At 39.1% G+C, this 18,018-nt stretch overlaps 1 non-coding gene across 1 annotated transcript; it reads right to left on the bottom strand.

Annotated features, from left to right (window-relative positions):
* Positions 1–16,100: 16,100 nt before the first annotated feature.
* TRNAK-CUU lies at positions 16,101–16,173 on the bottom strand. Its single transcript has one exon. It is a non-coding gene; the product is annotated as a tRNA-Lys (tRNA).
* Positions 16,174–18,018: the final 1,845 nt, after the last annotated feature.

The following is an 18,018-nucleotide window of genomic DNA, read 5'->3' as shown; positions in this document are numbered from 1 at the left end:
TGTGATTTGCCCAGTTGATGAACCAGCTGAATGGGTATCTTCCATGGTAGTTGCTCATAAGAAAAGTTCAGATGATATCAGTATATGTATTGATCCATGAGATTTGAACAAAGCACTGAAAAGACCTCATCATCCAATGTGTACAGTCAAAAAACTTGCTGCTCTTATGCCAAATGCCACTGTTTTTTCTGTTTTGGCAAATTTTGCTTCACCAAAAATCTTCATTGTTAACCACTTTCAGTACTCCTTTTGGCAGGTACAGATTTTTGAGAATGCCATTTGGGATAAATTCTGACAGTGAAGTCTTCCAGCATGCCATGGAACAATTTTTTTTCTGGGTATCCATGTGCTATTATAGTAGATGATATTCTAGTAGGAGGTAATGGTGAAGCCGAGCATGACAGAAACCTCGAGAAAGTTCTGGAAAGAGTACATAAAGTGACTCTTAAGCTGAATCCTCAGAAGTGCAAATTCAGGCTACGAGAAGTTCCCTATGCTGGTCATTTGTTTATTAGTTCAGGCTTATGACCAGATCCATTCAAGCAAACAGCAATTCTTGAGATGCCAGCTCCAGACAATGTTCAAGCCCTACAATGTTTTCTTGGCATAGTTAACTACCTAGGCAAGTTCATTCCAAATTTAAGCCAACTTTCAGTGGCACTTAGAGAGCTGACATGCAAAGATGTATCCTGGTCACAGTTAGAACAACACCAAAGAGCATTTGATGTCCGAAGAATTGCCAGTCAACCAACTTTCAGATACTATGATGTTCACAAAGCAGTAACTATTTCTTGTGATACTTCAAAGTTTGGTTTTGGTGCATTCATTCTTCAAGAGGGTAGACCAGTAACCTATGCATCCAAAACTCTAACCCAAACCAATATGCAGTATGAGCAAATAGAGAAAGAACTCTTGGCAATTGTGTTTGCATGTTCGAAGTTCCATGATTATATTTATGGCCAACCTATCTAAATAGAAACAGATCACCAACCTCTAGTCACTATTTTGAGAAAGCCTATGCATACAGCTCCAGCTAGACTGCAACACATGATGCTGAAATTGCAAAAGTATAATTTCATCCTTCTCTATACAAAAGGCAGACTTCTTTATCTTGCTGATACTTTATCCAGATCACCCAGAAATAGTACTGAACAGCATGGAAATGAGCAACTTGATTTTAATGTCATTTTTTTTTTTTCCAGTTTGATTACTGGGGAAGTCCACTGGGCCCAGAGAGCCCATTTTCAATGGAGACCCAGGGAGAAAAGCTCCATGAAACAGATTACAGTAAAGACAGCAGTTCAATAAAAATAAAAGTACAAGTACAAATACATATCAAATAATACAAAGCATGAGCAATATTGCCCCTAGTGGAAAAATATCATGCAGATACATTTTAACAAATTCACACAGTTAAAGTCAAAAGTCAAAAGCTATTTACAATATTTACAGAGTGCGAGAGATCGTATGGGAATTAGCTATAGAATGTTATAGTCAGCTATAAGGTGCTTAGGAACTCAGGAGGATACCCTCCCAGGGGCTTTTGTTAAAGAGTTCTAGGTAGGGAGAATGCAGTTACATTTCCATTTGGAGGAGAGGTAGGTGTAAAGCTGTGTTTTGAAGTTGTTTGTATTTGACATTGTCCTTAGTGTGGAAGGGAGAGAGTTCCATTTCTTACATAAGGAGAAGTTGCCAGCAGGACATTTAGGTTTGTGGACAGTAATTAAGTTTTGGTGTTCAGATCTGAGAGTTCTGTTTGGGGTGTATGGGGAAAGGATGTTAGTTAGAGTGGGGCATTTGGTTGGATTAAATATTAGTCTATGTGCTGTAGTGAGCTGGAGGAAGTCCAAGTAATTTGTGAATTCTAACCAGTTGAGGGATTGGAGGGTAACACAGTGATGAATGGAATGTTTGGCTTTGGTGGCAAATTTAGAAATTTTGTTATAACAGCTTTCAAGTTTGGAAGTGATGGAAGAGGATAGGTTAGTTAGTAATGGGGCACCATGCAGAAGGGAGGGAAGGAGGTAAGAGGAGGCCAGAATATGCCTGGTAGAAGTAGAGAGGAAGTGGTTGCTCCTGTATAGCATACCTAGTTTTTGATGCGTTTTCTTTATATTTTGCTGAGTATGGATGTTGAACTTGAGGTGCTCGTCTATAGTTACACCAAGTAGTTTGGCAAGGGGAACAACTTCAATCGGAAAGTTGCTTTGGCTAAGGACTTGGAAGGAATTTTTATCAAAAGAGAAGGATTTTGAGAGTGTGAATAGTAGTAGTTTAGATTTGTTAGCATTGAGAGAAAGGTGATTTTGGAGCACCCAGATCTCAGTAGATGAGAAGGCAATCTGAGTTTTAGATAGGTGTTCAGGGAGGTTAGAGGCAGAGCAGACAAGTGTAGAGTCATCTGCATACTGGATGACTTTGGCATTAGGAATAGCAGAGTGAAAGTTGTTGATAAAGATATTAAACAGCATTGGTCCGAGGATGGACCCCGTGGTACTCCAGTAGAGGTGAGTAAGAAAGGTGAGGTGCCTTTTTTCCATTTCACAGCCTGAGATCTATCTGACAGATAGCTTGAGAACCAGAAAAGAGTGTTTTGGGAGAGATTTAGGTTTGAGAGGTGACTTAGAAGGTGCTTATGGGAAAAAGTATCAAATGCTTTAGAGAGATCTAGGAGCACTGTGGATACTAAGTTCCCAGAATTTCGGGCTTGAGTGACAGTTTCTAAGAATGAGAGTAGAGCAGTTATGGTGCCATGTCCTGGTTGGAAGCCATGTTGGGTAGGGGTAAGAAGTTGTTTTTTAGACAAAAAAGGCATAAATTGGAGGTGGATGCATTTTTCTAGGATTTTGGAGGTTGGAGAGAGAAGAGCTATAGGGCGGAAGTTTGAAATGTTACTGTTTTTGCCTCCCTTGTAGAGAGGAAGAATAAAAGCAGAATGACAGAGTTTAGGGACATAGGATTAATTTATGGATCTATTAATTAAGATACTAATTGGGAGAGCTATGCCATCGGCAGCAGACTTGAGAAAGGAAGAGGGCATGTTGTCAGGTGCATTGGAGCAGGGTTTAGGTCTGGATAGAAGTCTTTTTATGTAGTTCGTGGAGACAGGTTTAAGCTCAAACATAGGGGGGAAATTATTTGGGGAGTTAGATGAGGTGGAATGTAGGAGAGCTGGGTCGTTGTTGGGAAAACTTTTCATTAGGTCATATATTGACTCTACAAAGAAAGAGTTGAATAGTGAGGCTAATTCGAGGTCAGGTTTACTTGAGTCCGGGCAGGGGTTATTTTTGGAGCCTGTGTTGAGGAGTGAGTTTATGGAGTTCCAAAAAAGCCTAGGGTTTTGGGGATGGTTAGACTGGAGCTTAGTGTAGTAGGATTTTTTGTCTTTGAAGATTTGTTTTTTTGCAAAGTTATGGAGCTGTGTATACTGGAGAAGGGTTTTGGGAAGACTATTCTTTTGGTAAAGCTTCCAGGATTTGTCTCTTTGATGCATAATTTGCTTTGTTTCTTTGGTTAGCCAAGGGGCAGTTATAGCTTTTATTCTTTTTTCCTTGGTGGAGCAAGGGAATTCAGAGCATCTAGGAAAGTAGAATTAAAGTGGTCTATGGCTTTATCGAGTGGAAAGGTTTTTACAATGTTCCAATTCATTTGTTTGAGATAGTTAGAAAAGGTTTTGGGTTCAAAGTTACTAAGGTTGCTGGTCTGAATATATTGATGTTGGTGTGGATGGGAGGTGGTTGCATGGTAAATGAAAGCTGGGAGGTGGTCACTAACAGAGTCAGGGATTGTACCAGAGTTGGTAATTTTATTTGGATGGGTGACTAAGAGCCAGTCAAGAGTGGATCCTGGGGGATTTGCTTTATTGGGTCTGGTGATGAAGTGGGTTACTTCAGTAAAGTTAAAGAGGTTAATGGACAGGGAGGGTATGGGACTGTTAATTTTATTCCAGTCAATGTTTACATCACCTAGTATGTAAGTTTCAAAGTTAATTTCAGCTGATGTCCATTGGAGTATGTCTTCAAGGGTTGAGACGTTATTTCCGAGTGAGATATAAAGGGCAATGATACAGAGCCTTTTGTGATTATTCATTTTTAATAGACCAACTGTTAGTTCTGCATTGGCAAATTTAGGAATGGGGGTTGGTAGGGGAATTAAGGTAAGTAAATTGGAATAGATTAATGCAACACCTCTGCCTTTTTTCTTTGGGTGGTCACATCTAAGAGTATGAAATCCAGAGGGTTGGATTTCAGAGTCAGAGATGTGGGTTTTGAGACAAGTTTCAGAGATGGCTACAATGTCAGGTTGGTTATGACTTAGCCATGCTTGAAACTGATGTGCTTTGTTGTTGAGACTCTAGGCATTGAATGTGAAAAAAATAAGAGTAGTGTAGGGGGATGAAAGGTTAGAGAAAGGGGGAGGGTAATTGTTATTTGTGGGTGGGTTAGTTGCGGGGTTGGGGTGAATGTCTCCAGCTAAGGCTGGGTTATTGAAGGAAGTTATTTTAGTGTGTTTTGGTTTGGATTTAGAGTATTCTGGATTGTCTTAGCAGTAGTGGAAATAATTTTAGGATTAAAATGATTCAGAGGGTTGAGCTGAAGCAGACAGGAGGAGATGGAAAAGAAATGATTATTTGTGTGAGGGAGGAGTTAGTTTTGTGTGGGAGTATGGTAAGGAGTAGAGAGTGGAAGCTGATTGGAGGTATAGGAGCTAGCATGGTATAAAGTTGTTAGGAGTAGCAGGAGGGAGGTGGGGGTTTGGAGTGTTAGGAACAGTAAGGAAAGCATGGTTAGAAAAAGATAGTTTAATATGGGAGGATTTATAGTTGGAGAGAAGAGCTGTGGGGTGAGAGGGGGTAGTGAAAGAGTGATATATTTAATTAATGATGTATTTAATTACTGTGGGTGAAAGGAGGAGGGGTAAGGAGGGGAAGGCTTTGATTGGATGGTTGACTGTGGATGAAAGGAGGAGGAGTAAAGAGGGAAGGGTTTGACTGGATGGTTGTCTTGAGTGGGTGGGGAGTGGTTGAAATAAAAGTAGGAGTAGTGAGGGCGGTGGGAATTGGGGCAGGTTAGGGGAGCTGAGTGAGTCCGCAGGGTGAAAGGAGCAACTAGAGCCAAGGAGAAGGAAGAAAGACAGCAAAATGTTATCAGTGAAGCTGAGAACTAGCTCAGAGGTAAAGGAGGCACTGGCATAAGGCACTGTGTGTGTGAAATTAGAAGGATGCAGAGGGGAGAAAGGGGATAGAAGCTGAAAACAGGGCAGTAGCAGTTTAATAGAATATAGTAAGCATTGATATGGCTAAAACAGGGCAGTGGTAAATTAATAGAACAGTTACAGTACTTTTGGCGTGTATTAAAAGACAGGTAGTGGTTGAACAATGCCACCTGATGGCTTAACTGAGTAAGTATAATGGTAAGCTACAAGCACTCAGACAAGGGGGAAAGAGCCTAGGAAAGTAAAGGGAGATAAAATCCATGGTAGACTGCTATCGAATGCATGCAGGGTTAATATACAACAGTGGTAGGTATAGGATATATTTTTGTTTTACAATAGGGTACATACACGTTTAAAGTCAGTTCTTGGGGAGGCAGAGTGGTTACAGAAGCACTGCATGATCCCCTTAGGATGAATGTTACAAAAATAGCAATAAGAATCATAAACAAAAACAATACCAGGTAGTACTTACATGTGAGCACACTACTGGGGATTCCTATTAAGCAAGGCAGAAAAGCTAAGTCAAAAGATGGTGCCTTTCTACATCAGGTTTTTTCATACCTCTGTAATTAAGCAGGAGTGGGAGGGAGGTGTGCAGGTTCAAGGTGGGGTTGGGGGTAGACACAAAGTAATACAAGGTTGTGAGTGAGAAAAACTGGACTAGGCCAGCTGCTAAAAAGAAAACAGGAAAATCTCGCTAAATCAATTCCAGGTCAGTGTAGTACAGTATCTTCCTAATAACTACAAATCTTATGCTACTAATCTAGTACGGTGTGGTGAAAAGAACCACCACTTCTACAGGGAAAAACAACTGAAGTATGGGCTGCAGGTACATAGGCAAACTTTTACCAAGAGAAAGTAGTTTTAAGTAATTGACCTAGGAGTACAATAGGAAGAGAAAAATGGGGGGGGGGGGGCAGTAGTGTGCACGCGTACAGTGAAAGGGGAAAGAGTCTTCAGTTTAGAGGACAGATTAAATGCAACTCTAACATACACTAGTGCAGCTGAAAGCACTTTAGTGTTCCACCAATGCAGGGTCTCACAGTGCAGGGCAACGAGACAGCCTTGGGTTGATTGGAGGTTGGCCAAGACACAGGATGAAACTTTTGCTGAGGGGCACTAGTGTAGCTCAAAGCATTTTAGTGTTTCACTGATGCAGGGCCTCACAGTGCATGGCAATGAGACATCCTTGGGTTGATTGGAGGTTGGCCAAGATACAGGATGAAACTTTTGCTGAGGGGAATGCGAGCACACTACTGGGGATTCCTATGAAGCAAGGCAGTGGAAGTGCAAATCATGGAAGTGAGAAATTTTCTTCCACATATCTTTATGAGCTTAGAAGTCATACAGCCTCAAGTCCAGTTCTTCAGAAGCTCAACCACTTTATCAGTTGATGATGGCCATCAAAGCAATCTTCTTTACCTTGTTACTTGTAACCATATGGTCCTTACAGAGATGTGATTTTGTTTGGCAATGGTATCATCATGAAAGGTCCTAAAGTGATTGTTCCAAAGTCCTTACAAAAAGAGTATATTACCATCTTGCATCATGGCCACCCAGGAACTGATTCTACCAAAAGAAGGGCGAGAGAACTAGTATTTTGGCTTTCTATGTCAAGGGATATTGAGAGTGTACTTTCTTCTTGTTGTGTATGTAATGGTACTAAGCCACATCAACAGAAAGAACCACTTCAGCTATACCAGATTCCTGAACTACCTTGGTTGACAGTAACTACAGACATTTTTGAATGGAATGGTCAACATTACTTGGTGTTAGTAGACCCTTATTCAAACTGGTTTGAGATTGACTTGCTTTCTAATCTAGCATCCAGTACTGTCATTACTAAGTTAACGAATCATTTTGCAGTACATGGTAGTCTACACAAAGTTATTTCTAACAATGGTACACAGTTTACAAGCCAGCAGTTCAAGAGATTTGCTGAAGAGTGGGATTTTATTCATGTTATGAGTAGCCCTGAGTACTCACAGTCACATTTTTTTACCAATCTCCGTACTGTTTCCTCTATATATATATATATATATATATATATATATATATATATATATATATATATATATTTTCTCTTTTTTTCTCTCGTATGTTGCTTGTTCACAGTATTTTTATTAGCTTAATCCTACTATAAGACTCTATACTAGCCTCTCTCATGTACAATCTGAATAATGTATTATAACTATTGTTACTATTGTATATAATGTATTATTTGTTACTGCCTATGCTTGGAGCTTTTCTCCCCGGGCCTCTACTGAAAATGGACATATATCCAGTTAGACTAGCCCAGTCAACAAATGTAAAATAAAAATAAATAAAAATAAATAAATGGTTTGGCAGAACATGCAGTTCAAAGTGTGAAACAGTTACTAGAGAAGTCAAAATGAGACAATAGCGATGTTTTTCTGAATCTCTTAAATCTCAGAAATATTCCTCATAATAAACATCTTGGTTCACCTGCACAGAGACGTCTGTCGAGACAAACCAGAACCACATTACCTACTTGCAGTGATCTATTGGTTCCATGGGTCAAGAATACCAGATCAGTAAAAGTCCATCTGTTGAAGAAGCACTTATCCTAGAAGTCCTATTATGATAAGTCCAGTAAACCAGTCAATCCATTACGAGAAGGAGAGATAGTGAGGATGCAGACGTCCAAAGGTTTCGATCGGATTGGAGTCATGAAAAGTATATGTCCAAAACGGAGATTGTATATTGTGGAATCACAAGGAGCAGAATTTAGGCAAAATTGGAAACATTTAGTACCAGTGTCCGAGCCTGTATTGCAGCATCTTACCTGTGAGAAAGACACTAAATCTAAGAGTGTGTTATCCAGCGTTCCAGTTCCACAGGGCATTCCAGCAAATATCCTTGTTGCTGAGAAGAATCATGAAACTCCTGAAACTGTTTGTTCACCAATGACTGTCCCGTTTGCTAAACCCAGTCTTGATTGCTATATCACTAGATCAGGTCGCATTTCCAGACCAGATACACGGCAACTTAGACATGAACATTGTGTTTATTTCTCAGTGTCTGTATAATTGCATGTCTTTTTCAAATGTTATTTTATTGTGGGCAATTCACTAAAGAGGGAGGATGTAGAGCAGTATGTATGTATACCTTTAAGAAGCTTTCCATGGGCTTGCACATGTGTATAAATACTGAGCTCGTGTGAGCCTGACTGCCATTTTGTAGTAAACTGTTGAGATGTAAGCATGCATGTCTGTGTAGTCTGTCAGTTAATCAGTTCATTTATATTTTGTACTGCTGCTATCCATCCTGATGTGCTTCTGTGTAATAAAGCATATAAACGAATTACCCTGCCTGTTCATCTTCAATTGTAAACCAAGATAAGCAACAGTCAGCAAGCTCAGTGAATATCCATTATGCAAAGCCCAATGTGGAAACCTGTTTCTGCACACAAGCAGTATTCTGCTGGAGGGCATACACTCCTTGGCCAGCTTTACACTTATGAGTTCCTATACATATGAACCAGACTTCTGAGCCTTCTTTTATTGGGCAGTCCCACAGTGAGAGATGATTGTCACCCTTGCCTGAGATAGGCAAGCTAAGACTAAGTCATACATTCCCATCCCATCCAGCTCCTACAAATATGGAACAGACTCTTCTATGTCATTTCTTAATCTTTCCAAGTACATGTTTTAATGAGAGCCACTTCATCTTTAAATTGCCTTTGCATTTCCTTTTGCTATGTTAGGCCATACTTAATCATAATTTTTATTTATCTTAAATGGTGCTTCACTGTGTAACTTGCATAATTTATTTTGAATTTCTTTCTTTTGTTCCCCATCTTTGCATGCCCGTGTCTTCTCACTTCTGTAGGTCTGTCTGTCTCACTTTACTTTTGTGTCTATATCACGTTATCGAAAATTTACTTAATGGAATCAATAAAGGTCGAACTTTATTGATCGATTAAATAAAACATTGAATAACGTAAAAAAAAAACAAATTTAAAAAAAGAAACTAAGTGGTGTAGGCAAGCCCCCCTGCACCCCCACCCCCCTACTTAAATATACCAACTCTGAGACCACAATACATTGAGGTAAATGGAAATCTCCCCTTACAGAGATTTCTGTTTACTTGCACAATGTTCACTTTCGATATTGTTGTGCCGACAATATCAGACTCGATATTGTCAGTTTACGACAACGTGAAGTAGACCCTTACTTTTGCACATAACTACTATCAAAAAATCGCAATCTCCTGCTTAATTGTATCCCAGTACTCCTAACACTCAAAAAATAGATTTCCATGACAGTCAGCTGTTTCTACAATCAGCTTTGCCACCTGCAAAACACTTTTTGATCTGCCAGCAAAGGTACATTCAGTTTGACTAGATGACATACTTCTTCCTCAAATAAATCACTTTATCCTTTATTCACTGAGAGCATACCATATTCCTTTCAACAGACCATCCTTTGTGTCTTACATATTCCTTTGATACACACCCTATCCCTTTCTTCCATTAAAAAATGTTTGCTAATATCATTCTACTGATCCATTCCTATTACCTAAGTCAGTACTGAAATAATGTACACAAATCACAGCTCTTTGACTCAAACAGAATTCTTCCTGTTTAGTCAGACAAAGGCAGTATCTTATACATCAGCTAAGGAGCACAGACCACGCTCACCCTAACATCATTATCATCAAGTGCAACATTTATTTATTTATTTTATTTATTTTACATTTGTTGATCAGGATAGTCCGACTGGATACATGTCCATTTTCAGCGGAGGCCCGGGGAGAAAAGCTCCAAGATAATAATACACACTGAACATTTAGTAAATGCTAGTTTCAAGCAGATTACAGTCATAAGCAATACCAGCATTTAGCACATATAGTACTTCTTATAAAGCACTTTACAAAACATAACATTATTTTCAAAGTTAAACATACATAACATTACATTCAGGTCTAAGACACACTGAGCAGCAGTTATACAATTGACCCTTCCTGAAATGGAGTAGTAGAAAAAAGTTATAAGTAGTTGAAGGTAAGGCACCTAAGAAATAGAGAGGTCACTAGTCGGGGTTAGTGCAAGGACATAACCAATGAGTTTTGAAATATTTCTTGAGTTTGTTTTTGAATTGAGTTAGTGAAGGTTCTAGGGTCAAGTCAGCTGGCAGTCTGTTCCATATTTTTCCAACAGAGTTGGCAAAGAGAGAGTCCCCAACTGAGTAGTTGGATTTGTTTGTTTGAACTAGGAGTCTAGTGGATGATCGCAGTGGCCGGGTGCTGGTGTAGGGGCTGATAATATTTTTTAGTGCAGGTGTATTTTCTGGTTGATAAAGGACTTTATGTGCCAATATTAGCTATCAAACACTATAACCGTTCCTTCCTGCCTGAGCATTAGTCACTTTAATAAAATCTATAAATATATGTTAACATCATCTTCACTCCATCATACCTATCATTATCTTTTTTCTAAAAAGAAAAACTCACTTGTCCTCATGTAAGCCAGGTATATACATCCCCTTCTGATTTTCATCTTGTGCCAAATAAAATCACTACAGCCACACCTAATGTTGTAGTTGTATAGACACCTTGTACCCCCAAAACCTTTGAAAATCAATCCACACCAAGTTGTGGATAAAATGAGTCAAAATGTAACATCCTAGCCTCTACACCATAATCTATCAGCATTCTCTTCTTTTAACAATTTTTCCAAAGTAGTCCTTAAATTCAGTCCTTGGTCAAGTATGTTCAGGTTTGTATCCTATACGCATCAGATTTACCTGAGCCCCTTTCCCTATTACTAGTCATAGAAACTATCTCATCCAACAGAGCATGTGCCACCTTCAGTGTTGCCCTTCCACACATCAACTCATAGAGTCCAGTCAGCAGAGACATTGGACTAAACATTTTAGGTTGCCTCATCATATCACTTTCAGCGCTACTATCATGCACAGTCAAATCGCTCATTTGTGATACTCTCACTGGAAGTAGTGGCTGAGGCTCTATGCAGCTCTCCTTCTGCACCTTCACACAAATGGAAGTGTTCTTAGACAGTGTTTCGGTGTTTGGTAATACCACTGAGTTTCCATGCAGTGGTTTCAGTGTTTGCTAATAACATTGTACGGAAACTCAGCTTTGAAAGAGCAAGGAAAATTCCATGGTATTGTATCCAGATTTGCCCATTCTTTGGAAATACCACTGGGGATCACAACTAGAAAGATCTATTAAGTTACTACACTTTCTCAGTTACCAAATAAACAACTCAGTTTGTTTGTGTCTTTCGGCTTTTTCCCAGTTAGGGGTCGCCACAGCGGAACTCCGGTCCGCTAATGATTGGTAGTGGATTTTTACGTACCGGGTTTCCAGCCCTGACGCACAACCTTCAACGAAGGCACGCCCCATTCACGTATGCCTCCACACAGAAGACGCTCTAGCTGAGAATCGAACGGGACAACGTCTTGCTATGAGGCGACAACTCTACCGCAGCACCACCACTGCAGTAAAGAGTTTAAAAACAAGCAGCATGCCTCTAGATAAGTGAATGCCATGCTCATGCAGATATGCTCTAGTACTAGGACATATAAAGTACTGATAGGAATAATAATTTCCTTTAGTCCCTGTATACTGAACATTCTTGTACTGGAATGACTTTTCTGATTTATTCTTATGTGATCATCAGTATCTGTTTTTTTTTTTTGTCTTATGCTTAGATGAAGATAGTAACAATGTATTATTAATTGAAAGCAGTAAGAAATTTATTAGGGCAACATGAAGTTGACTGAAGCAGCCATATCCAAATCAAAGAGTACTGACAGCAGATGTTGGGATAGATGGTTTCTTTGATTAGACTGTATGCATTTCAAAACAATATTGGTTCCTTACAGCTAGGCCCTTGTATTCCCCTTCCCAGGATTGTCCAAGACTTTCTTACTGTGGTTGGGGGCAACTAGTATTCATTCCTTCTGATATCACGTTCTGTGCCTCTGACACCTCCACCCCCCCTGTGACTGAAGAAATCCCTCACACTGTCTGGCTTCAAGAGGTCCATGAAAGCTCAATTATTTCTTTGGAATATGACATTCTATAAATTTCAAGTAATTATGCGATTTTATTTATGACTACATTTCACTGTGCTCTAGTTATTGATAATACTACTATTTATTTATTTATTTATTTATTTATTTTAGCCGCTACAGTGCTGGGACTCAAGCAGTTTAATATCAGTACTTGCTCATCATTGTTTCTGTGGGACATATTTATGACAGGTTTGACAAATGGTGCTTGTCAAGTGTACATACTCTGTTTACAGAACATGGCTAGGCACATCTGCCATGCAGTCTAATGGCTATGACAAATATTATTAGTCATTTTAAAGGTGCAAAGAGCAAACAGAAAAAATGTTAACGTTCTGGTACAAGCACTTTTACTTCAAACAACACATTTAATCTGCCATTTTTGTCTTTGGACAACTACATCAAATGCAGTTTCTTTCAAAAGGAAATATAGAAAGATTAATGTATAATAGTATGCTTAAGGAAAGTTGTATTTGCGGATTACTAACATTGTGTAATTATTATCCTCAACAGCTGATTTTCATCTGTGTATTAGTCAAAAATAATGACTACCTTTGAGCGTTAAATTAAAACATATTTTAAACTGATCAACTTTATGGGAGAGAGAGAAAATATTTTCTTATTTTGTTTAAAATACCTATGTACCTGTATTGCCATACTGTGCAGCCCTGCCATATTGCATATTTTGCTAAATCCTACATTTTATTGTCAAAACACTCTGTAGGCTGCTCTGGCTTTTGCCAAACCTATTTACATACAGTATTTGTTTAATATTTTTTTTCAGTTACGGACCAAAATAACACAGGAGGAGAAGGAGGTTTATAACAGTGGCATTACGGGAGGGGATGAGGAGCCCTAATCAGGGAGGCTTTATGATGTATTATAAAATGACATTCATCCCAGCATTATACAAATATCACAGACAGTCAGAAGGACAGTTTACTTACTAAGAATACCAAATTGGTAGCTGACCAGGTTTTACTAGATGGGGTATGAATAAGGAGGGCTATGATTAATATTTTGTGGCATACCTCTGACATACCCTTGATTTTGCTTCAAAATTTTGCTCTGTATTAAATGTGTAATTGTATGACAAATCATGACTTAACTTTGTAAATGAATAGTTTCTATATCTAGAATGTGGAATTAATTTTGGCCTTATCCCCTGATTATGTTTGGCTTTGTCTCTAATTATAGAGGTAAGAGTTTGGGAGTTATGTTACGTGGAGATGTGACTGCTTGGAACTGGGTGCTGAATCAATATGTAGTCTCAGTTAAATGCACGTAGACAAATGAACTATCTAAAGTAGTGTCTACTGTACTTAGCTGTACACATAATGGTTTGAAATTTGACTACTGTCCTAAAACAGTGGTGCACAACGTCTTGCCCGGGGCCAAATCCAGCCCTCCATGCAACAACATCTGGCCCCCAGAGAGTAACCAAAAATTTTTAAAAAAGTGAAAAAAATGCTATGCCTTACTCCAGTCACACAAACTTTCCAGCACGTGCTTACTTACCTAATTGACTGCAGTTGCGCACACCTCTAATTTTAGCTGCGGAAGTAGCTATTATTTGTTGTTTATAACTTGTAGTCTGTAAACAGTAGTAACTCTCTGCAAGAGTTTGTAATAAGTCATGGCTGAAAGCCAGAATAAAGTTAAATGCAAAGCTGATGTAGAAAACAGCCAATTTAACTGCTGTCTTAAGTAAAAATGCCAGTCACCTGTACCTATTGTTAACTCGTAACGACTTACGATGTTTTGAGGTGGCCTGCAGATGCATTAAGAATTCGTGTAGTGGCTCTCTCCACAAAAAGGTTGTGCACCACTGTCCTAAAACAACTTTTATAATTGTAGAACAGAAAACGTTGAAAGTGATGCATTTATCTTTTTAAGGTGTAGGCGGATAAAGCAGTACATACATGTAGGTCCCTACCTGATAAACCTAGTGCTACAAAACCAACACAAGTATATATATCCCATCTTCTCCCTACCCCCATATAACTTTGACATTATGTCACTGTCTCCAGTTGATAGTTCTTAATTTGAGGCTGTGGGTACAAAATGGACATTTTTGACTATAAACTTAAGTATACCATGACATGTTGGCACAATAGTTATAACTAAAAATACTCTTTTATGTTATGATCCTGATCCGTTCTGCTCTCCACTAGGCACTGGACACATGCAGTTGGGAAGGATTGTAACATAAATATGAGAATGATCGCATTATGATTTAGGGAAAAAAGTAAGGATATAAGCAACATGCAAATATTATTAATGTGGAGCTCAAAGCACAAATTGTTTCATCCTAGGGACTATTGTAATTTATTATTAAAAGAGATTTGTGTGTGTGTGTGTGTCTGTGTGTGTGAGCTGGAAGAGGGATAGGCATGCATGATATGAGCAAGAACTATTAATGGAACACTCACATAAGTGGGGATACATGTTCTTGCATAGTAGGCCCGTATGCAGAGTTTCAGTACATCTTTACACAACTTGCAGCTCTAATTACACCACAGATGTGTTCCATATGAAGGACAGTTTGTTTTACTTCCCAGAGTTCTTAATGAAGATTATTGTTTACTACTTGCAAACTACATTTGCAGTTAAAAGAAAGGCTAGCTCTGTTTTATGTACCTGCCAGTGTGTTTGCTGGAAGTTGATGACTAACTGGAGAGACTGAAGAAGGAACATTTTTTTCAGCACCAAGACTAGAGAAAACAGACTTCTGCTTTATCCCACTTAAAAAACAAAAGTCGCAGTAATGTTTTTCCTCATTTCTCACACCTTCATTAGATTTCATCTGGTGAACTGAGAAGAATTCCTGCAAAAAAAAAGTACCCCACCACAGCCACTACAAACACCTAAAATGTTTTGAGAATATGGGTTGTCATTCCAATTGGGTTACTTTTAGAAAGAAATGCTCATGCTTTGGGATACACATCCTCAGTATAAGGCTTAAACAACATGTCCTACATGGACAAATTGAAAGCCTTGTCACTATACTCGGTATCCTACAGACTGCTCAGGGGTGACCCGTTGTCTGCCATACAAGGCAATCTTCGACCCATTACTGATGGATTTACTGCATATCAGCAAGTAAAATGACATCAGAAATACTCATTTTAGGGATATAAACCTCTTCTGCAACAACAACAGAACGGTTTGGCAGGACAGTTAAATCTTGCACATGATACCACTGCTCTGGAACAGACTCCCCATACACATAAAACAAAATTCATCCCTGTCCATATTCAAACACAATTTGGATGGGAAACAGAAAATGTACCCCAGGACTGTCCCCTATGCCACTAATGGATAGAGGCAGTTCCTAAATGCTTTATCCTATGCATTGATCCCCTCAAATTACCTATAGTATGATCCCAGTTGTTCTCATTAGGGGTAATATGTAATTATTGTCCATGGAATGCAGAAGACCAATCTCTACCCAAATTAGATAGGCTAGGCGTAAAATGGTCCGCAAGGCCAACTAGCCTAGTACTTACCCATGAACCTTTTAAGGGTGATCAAATCCCAGAACAGAATTAATGGATAATACAGTTTGCAGATTTGGTTGCAGTGACATGCCCTGCAAATTTAAGTGACACTGTTTGGGGGGGGTATAGTAAAATAGCACAGCAAAATCTCCACAGTTTAGTTGTAAGGAACTGTAGTCACTAATAAACGCAGCTCAGCTTTTGTGATAATAATATACTGCTTCTACATACATAAAACTGAACTGTGCTGGGATTTAATCAGTAACCTGAAACATTTAATTATGAAAAAAGAAAAGCCAAAAAGTTAAATAAAAAAAAATATAGCCGCCCAACGTGGGGCTCGAACCCACGACCCTGGGATTAAGAGTCCCATGCTCTACCGACTGAGCTAGCCGGGCAGGTGTATAACGAGCTGAACTACAAGTATTATATCCTTAGTATTAAAAGGACAATTATATTTATTCACTTAAATTCTGAGTTTATACATGGTTTTATAATATTGGTCTTTGACCAGACTACTGCAACTTTGTATCGTTAAGTCGTACTATTACAAAACTAACACGCTGTTTGTTTGTAATACTCCGCTAAGGGCAAACATTCGCCCTACAAATGCGCGGGTATGCCACAGAAACGCCTCTCTGCTGTTCCCCACCAAAAAAAAAAAACGAATTTTCAAAGTCGCGTGCGGTAGTTGTTGCTGGAACTGGGCTATTTATCTTTTGAATTAAAATTTGCTTTAGATGAGGAAAGATTAAGGAGAAAGATGAATCAGCATTACGCTGGTAAATAAAACATACACTCTGTAAAAATGTAGTGCCCTATTAACACTCTTCATGTATCGAGGTTGTAAAGTAGTGTCACCCAGACAGGATTGGTGAAAAACACCCCCAATTTACTGATGTGATTATTTCGCAATTACAACCTTCTTAAACAAGAAATAATGAAAAGTGGTTTACGAAGAGCCCAGGGCAACTAGGCGGCCGCGGCGCCGCTGTAGCAGGGGCGGTTTTTCCAGTATTTATTTGGTGTAGGTATAACAGGATGGGGGCGCCGTGGAGCTCTTTTGCCTAGGGTAAGGCCGATAATAGAGGAAATTAGACACCCCTCGGCAAAAATGCATTCAAACATTACAATATGAGTATTTTATAATACCTTATAACGTGTAAACAGAATTTTGTAATGGTGGTAGGGTCAGCGAGTTTATGATTCTAAGCGACTTGGCTGCCAACATCACTTTCAAACTCGGCAATACTTGAAAAGCTCGTGCACGGGTAACCTTTACTGTGTGGCTTAGGCAACTACAGCTACCCCAATTGCCCTTGCTAGCAAGTATTAAGCATTACCACCATTTTTTTTCATTATTTTGTTTAATATCTAACCGAAACGTTGTGCCGTCCTTATTATAATGTACGTTTCATTGACTAGCTTTACATTTAATGGTGATAGTCTGTACACCAAATGTATACCTGAAACAGTTGATCTGCTGTGGCGACCCCTAACGGGAGCAACCGAAAGAAGAGTCTGTACACCAAATCTTATTTTGAATGTTGCAATTTCTATACTGACTGTGATCTTTATATTGTGGTGCAAAATCTTTATCAATGTTTTTGAAATAGTGCTGTCCACCGATTACGAAACCTAAATAAATATTTTTCGTTTGATAGATGTCACGTGCCTTTGAAAATGCAGAGCATTGTGGGTGGTGATTCACCGTCAAACTGTTGGGGGCGTCACTTCAATAGCAACAATCATCTCGAGCGAAGATTTACGCCACTGGGTAGCTCTCCCCAGTATTTCATAAGTACCACTCACTCGCACATACGACCAAGGTTAGAGTGTCCAAGCCACGTAAGGAGGAAATGGGAGCACATCAAAGGAATGCAGACTCCTTACAGACAGCAACCTAGCCCATTATCGAACTAGAGAACTGCTTGCTATAAGGCAGTAACGCTAACAGTTGCACCACCGATGCTTCCTAGTGGTTGTCGATGACCGCTTGCATCTTGTGAGGGAACCGCATCCTGTTTGTTTACACTAAGGTTACCACGTGTCCCCTCTTTGGGCAGTTGTGTCCAGCAAAAAAAAAAACTAAAGAATGGCAAATCTCTTGAGATTTTAAGACAATATATTTCTTAAGTTTTCTTTAAACATTGCATGATGCAGTTATTTTGTATCTGGAACACATAAATATTATATGGAGTAACATAAGCAACTCAAATGCTACAAAAATAAGCTTTTATTTT

The sequence above is a fragment of the Protopterus annectens genome, chromosome 1.part0 (assembly GCF_019279795.1).
Source record: "Protopterus annectens isolate FY-2018-M chromosome 1.part0, PAN1.0, whole genome shotgun sequence".
Classification (NCBI taxonomy): Eukaryota; Metazoa; Chordata; order Ceratodontiformes; family Protopteridae; genus Protopterus; species Protopterus annectens.
This window is presented reverse-complemented; position numbering and strand designations above follow the sequence as displayed.